The sequence below is a fragment of the Eptatretus burgeri genome, chromosome 7 (assembly GCF_056783735.1).
Source record: "Eptatretus burgeri isolate ZD-2024b chromosome 7, Ebu_testis_v1, whole genome shotgun sequence".
Taxonomy (NCBI): Eukaryota; Metazoa; Chordata; class Myxini; order Myxiniformes; family Myxinidae; genus Eptatretus; species Eptatretus burgeri.
In genome coordinates, this window is record NC_140967.1 from 34,711,934 (window position 1) to 34,718,112 (window position 6,179).

The 6,179-nt window shown below is 43.9% G+C and overlaps 1 protein-coding gene across 3 annotated transcripts in view; it reads left to right on the top strand.

The window, feature by feature from the left end:
* The window catches only part of LOC147023010 (sodium/potassium-transporting ATPase subunit beta-3-like), a 77,917-nt gene that overhangs the window by 23,839 nt on the left and 47,899 nt on the right, over nucleotides 1–6,179 (top strand). The window lies entirely within an intron of this gene.

The following is a 6,179-nucleotide window of genomic DNA, read 5'->3' on the forward strand; positions in this document are numbered from 1 at the left end:
GGAGAGGAGTGGGAAAGAGAGGGGAGAGGGGTCAGAGAGAGAGGGAGAGGGGTGGGAGAGAGGAGGTGCTAGAGGAGAGGAGGGAGGGGGGAAATTCCAGCAGATGTGACACCCAGTTTAATGTCCATTCGAGAGACAGCACACACATTAATGAATCACCGTCTGTGAAACATTGGGATGACAGTTTATAGCTGGGACGGGATTCAAACACAGGCTAAACTGCTTAGAGAGAGTGTGTGTACCTCTCGGCTATCCTGCCGTGATGTGGTGATTCATTGCTTTGTAACTACTGAAAACATTTTTTACTCATTGTAATCCTCCAATTTATTTTGCCTTCCCAACGCGGGATATGTCCTCACGGAAAACCGAGTTGTGATATCGCCACGGAAGCTTGTCGAGCGGCTTAAGCACTCAAGCAAGTAATCCAACAAAATCGTTGAAAAAAAACTTTTTTTTTAAAAATGGAACGTTTAATTTAAAAAAAAAAAGTATTGATTTGTGTCGAAGTGACGGTTTGTATAATGAAAGCAGATCGCACAAAGAAGGGAAACGTCATGTAAAAAAAATAAAACATGCACACTTTCAGCAGGTGAGCCACTGTTCAAGGCACCACATGATACCGCAGGGCCAAACAAAGGTGGGTGAAGCCTGAACTTTGTTCAAGTCGATAGATGCATTTTTGATTGTGTTTAGCCAAAGAACAGTGCAGAGTGACACTGCTGGTACTTTTGCCGTGTACCGCTATGGCTTGCTATCGAACATCCAAGCAGCTTGTAGAGCACTTGCCAAGTGGCTTACGCACTCCAGCAAGCATTCCAACAAAACAGTTCATAAGGAACGGCAGGCTTGGCAAGCGATTAGCGATTGTCAATCGGTCATATGAAACACCACCCGGAGACATCCGGAGTGTCAAACAATGTGCAAATTGGACAAATTGACACCCTTTAGCAGTCGGAACTGCTGCGAAGATGAATTCTGAAGTTTAAATTTTGAAATTCCGCTGAGATTAAGAGATTCTCAAGTTTATCGCATGTGCGGAAACGAAATAAAGCCTTGAACACTGGTGTCCCTGGGTGTTTATAAGCATTGTAATGCATCTAGCGATTAATCGTTATGAAGATCAGGTATGTGATGATACGAGTAAGGAAAGTTTAAAAAAAAAATTTGAGTAATTTATCTTTAAACGGTTGTGGCCTGTTCCAAGTCAAGGCATTGTTGAGCAGGCTAAAAAAAAATAGTGAATAAAGACCACAGCGAGATAACAGAGGGCTGACAAAGGGGTTGACCAAGGATGAAGCCTTGATAAAGGATAATTTAATAAGGCCATTCATGATCTTCAAAAGGGGTTTAAATTCACCCAAACACCCAATTTTCATTCATGTATGACCTTGGAGTTCCCCAAGTATGCATGCAAACTTTCAGGCTGTTAAGTTTCATGGTTTTGGAGTTATGGAAGACAGACACACACACACACACACACACACACACACACACACACACACACACACACACACACACACACACACACACACACACACACACACACACACACACACACATTATTATCGATGCAGAGTGAGAAACTTAAACATTGAATTTAAAAGACCGCATTTAACATAGAACTCTCATGCTATGTTGTTCTTGTGGTAGACTTTGCTGAAAGCCTTGCATCTGTTTATCGAAGTGGGAGGGGCCTCGTCTAAATGAGGCTGAGAAACACAAGGAGCGAATCAAGGAGTATGGTCTATCGAGCATGACCAATCGAGGAAGTTTTGACCATTCAGAGCCTGGGCCATTGCAAGCAGGCATGTGCATAACTAGCCTCTCACCCCAAGACAGTGGCGGAGAAGAAAATCAGAGGCCCAGGGGGGAGGGTGGGAATCAGCCGCAGATGTGCTCTGCTTTCCTGCAAGGTGAACGTGGAAGAAGAGTGACATGTGCTGCAAGCTGAGCCGGTGCAAGCTGATGCTCAGCTCTTTCTGCGTTCCCTAAACGCATGAACCAGGCAGCGCCGAGGTCCACTGGAATCACTCTTACACTGGAGCACTTCACTGGAGTTGTGGACACAGACGGACGGACGGACGGACGGACGCACGCACGCACACGCACACGCACACACACACACACACACACACACACACACACACACACACACACACACACACATACACACACACACACACACACACACACACACACACACACACACACACACACACACACACACACACACACACACACACACACACACACACACATACACAAAACCTTTCCAACGTTGACTCACGATTAGTCCAGTGGCTTTGCTCCAAATTTGGTGGAGATCGCTACACGCTGGACCAAAGCACCAAACTTGGTACAGTTGTTAGTTCGGCCATATAAAAACATTCTACAGGGAGTTGCCCAACTTACGGCTCCCGGATTGAGGTTTTCGAAGATGACTGCCACCTCCATTATCACAATTCACCTTTTTCACCGTAACTTTGAAACAAAAGGACTTAGGTGCAACCAGTTATCTAGTGCCGTTAAATCGTGGCTGATTTCTGGTGACATTCATGATCAGATCTCTCCAAACATCTCAATCCTTGACTGCTTTCAGAAGCTCTGGCAGAAACAGCCTGGTTACAGCCTTTTACCCCATCCATTCAGAACATACAAGGGCTGCCTCTTCCTCTTATTCACTCAACCATTCCCAACATGGTTGACTTCCCCAGACTTTCGTTTTCTGCACGCATGATGCGTCCAAAGTATGACCGTTTCTGTTTCAGTGTTAGCGCTTCCATTCTAAATCATGGTCGAATTCATTGAAGTACCGATTCGTTTGTTCTTTTTACAATCCATGGAAATTTAAACATTCGTCTCCAACATCACATTTCAAAACTGTCAATCTTCTTCCTTCCTTTCTTTTTCACTGTCCATGACTCACACCAAAACATTGAAACTGGAAATAGCAGAACATTCACCAGCCTCATCTTGGTTTGTATTGTCACATATTTGGCTTTTCAGATCTTTGTCAATCCTGACATTGCTGTTCTCCCCAACGTTGATCATTTATTCATTTCTCTTCCACACTCTCCATTCACTTCACTCTTATAACCCAGGAAGATGAAACTTTCCACGATTTCCACATGATCGTCTCCCAATCTAAGCACGCCGATCCTCTCAGTTGACAAGATTTTAGGATTTTTAGGTTTAAATAAAGACCAGTTTTGTCACTTTCCTTCTTCACTATGTTGCAGCAGTTTTGTCAAGTCCTCTTTACTTTCTGCCAACAGAGTGGTATCATCAGCATACCTGAGGTTGTTGATACATCTTCCTCCAATCCTGACTCCCACCTCCATATCATCCAAGTTTTATTTCCTCATGGAGTACTCACTGAACAGATTGAACAAGTAAGGGGAGAGACTTCACCCTTGTCAAACTCCTTTTCCAATTCCAAATCATCCTGTCTCTCTATACTCTGTTATTGCTGTATCTTCTTGTTTAGTGTACATGGTTCTTACCAGCCGCATCAGGTGCTCCAGCTGTGCTATAATTAGGCCGAGGACGAGCGGAGTGAGGTCTTGAATTCCCGATACCTGAAACACCCGACAATCCACGCCTATGGAAAACAGACTTTTTTGAACGCCGGCCGTATTTACCATCCACTCATGCAACTTTGTTGTAAAAATTCTCCAGGGGTAGGTGCTCCCATGTTGAAAGTTTTGCATCAATTGCTCAAGCGGTTGTGGAGAAAACAAATAAAGGTGTAAAACTGAGTAGAAGAAAGAAAAAAAAAGTGAGGGCCTTAGCCGACGTTCCACAACAGTCTAAGATAGTTGTGGACACCTATTAGTAATCGATTGAACAGAGGAAAAAAACAAACCTACCTTTGATATTCCCTTGGTTTTTTTTTTCCATGATTCACCTCAGATTTACCATTTGATCTTTAGGAATTCTTCCTCTTCTAAAACCTGCTTGCTCACGGGTATTTCTATGAAATTTTACAAAACCCCCCCATCCACTTTCTCAACAATCCTCTGGAAGAAGTCTTTTCTTTCAAGCTTCTGGGTCTCACTATCTGCCATGACCTTTCCTGGGAAAGTCACATTTCCAACCTTGCCTCAAAAGCCAGTCGCCGACTGGGAATCCTCCGTCGTGCAAAGTCCTTCCTCGGCCCTCTTGAGCTCCTGACCACTTACAAAGCTTTTGTCCGTAGCCTGATGGAGTACTGCTCTCCCCTCTGGGCTGGTGCTCCTGCCTCCCACCTTTCTCGACTTCACGCTGTCGAAACCAGGGCTTTTAAGATCATCGGCATCTCCCGCAATGAAGCTGAGTCTTTGGGCCTCTCACTCAATCACCGCAGGTTGGTCGGTGGTCTTTCTGTCTTCTACCGACTCCTCTCCAGCCTTGCCCCCCTGCTCTCTCTGCGATTTGTCCCAACCACATTTCCACAGGGCGCTCAAGGTCCGCCAACAACCCCCTTCTGGTAAAACTACCAAAATCACGAATCACTGCTCATCTTCACTCTTTCATTCCTCTTTTTCCCGCCTTTGGAATAAACTTCCTCACTCTATTCTTTCCCATTCTTCCCTCCAGGCTTTCAAAACAGCTGTTCACCACCACCTCTTATCTTCCCCCATCCAAATCCTCGATCTTTTCTACCCCCGATAATCCACCCAAGCCCACTTCCTTCAATTCTCCTGCTTTCCTTCCTGAAAGTCCCTGAAATGTCCATCTTCTCCTCGCCATGTTCCCCATCCCATCCCCATCCCTCTCCCTTCCACAGTTCACCTGTGTCTGTTCCCCAATGTTTTGTCCCTTCCACTCCCGCCCCTCTTGTCTCATGCCTCCTTGCTGTGAGTTGTGTGTTAGCTCTCATACGAGCCTCGACCAAGGTATACAAAAAAAAAAAAAAAAAAATCTTCTATTCTGTGTTGAATGACCTTGAGTAACATTTTGCGAGCATGTGAAATCAAGGCAATGGTTTCATGATTTGAATTCTCTTTCAACACCTTCCTTTGGCAATAGTATGTAGACTGACTGCTCCCAGCTTTGGCCCATACACTTCTGCCCCAGATCTGTGGACAGATAACTGCAACTGATTGGTTGTTCCCTCCAATTGCAATTGCAGGTGAGAGGCGATTTGGCTTTCCGTGATTATGTATGTGTATATATATATATATATATATATATATATATATATATATATATATATATATATATATATATATATATATATAAAACGATATAGCATTGTCTGTCTGTCTGTCTGTCTGAGTGTGTGTCTGTGCAACGATATAGCATTGTCTGTCTGTTGGGTAGTCGATATAGTCGAAAAAAAAACTCAAAACAATTTTTTGGGGGATTTTTTTTCTACCCTTATTATCAGTATTTAAAATGACGATTTCAGTTAATACAATGGCGATTTCGATGAAACTTGGTTGGTAGGTTCATACCATGACCTAGTTGTGTGCAAATGAGAACCGTTGCTATGGACACCACCGCTGCGTAGCAACGGGACTTTGAAATTTTTGAAAAATCATTAAAAAAAATTATTTTTTCGAAAATCAAAAATCGGGCCACGAGCGACGGTGGACAGTACATTCAGCTATATTGTCAAAAATTTCCAGCCGGATCCTATGAAAACTCTCGGAGAAGATAGACTTTGAATGAACCCTGGTCGAAAACAATAAAAAAACGAAGTTCGTTATATCTCAGAGACTGAGTCAGATATACATGAAACTGGTATTGTAGGTTCATGGTATGTCCCAGTTATGTGTGAGAAAGAACCATTGCTATGTATCCCTCCGTTGCCTAGCAACGGTCGAAAAACCTCAATGTGGGGGTATTTTAACAAAAAAACAATCTGCAGCATTAACCCTTGAAGCTAGAATCATGAATTTTCTTGTGCATAATCCTCAGGTCATTTCCCATCGAACGGGCCCATCGCGTCAGGTTCTATTGGGTAGTCGACAACCCATGTCCACCTACCGGCTTGTCTGTGTGTGTCTCTGTCTGTCTGTCTCTGTGTCTGGGTGCCTGTCTGTCTGTCAGTTTGTCTTTGTTCCTTATGCATGGCCACATCTTTTAAGTTACAAACTCGGGGTACAAATACAACTGTGTGTGTGTGTGTGTGTGTGTGTGTGTGTGTGTGTGTGTGTGTGTGTGTGTGTGTGTGTGTGTGTGTGTGTGTGGTG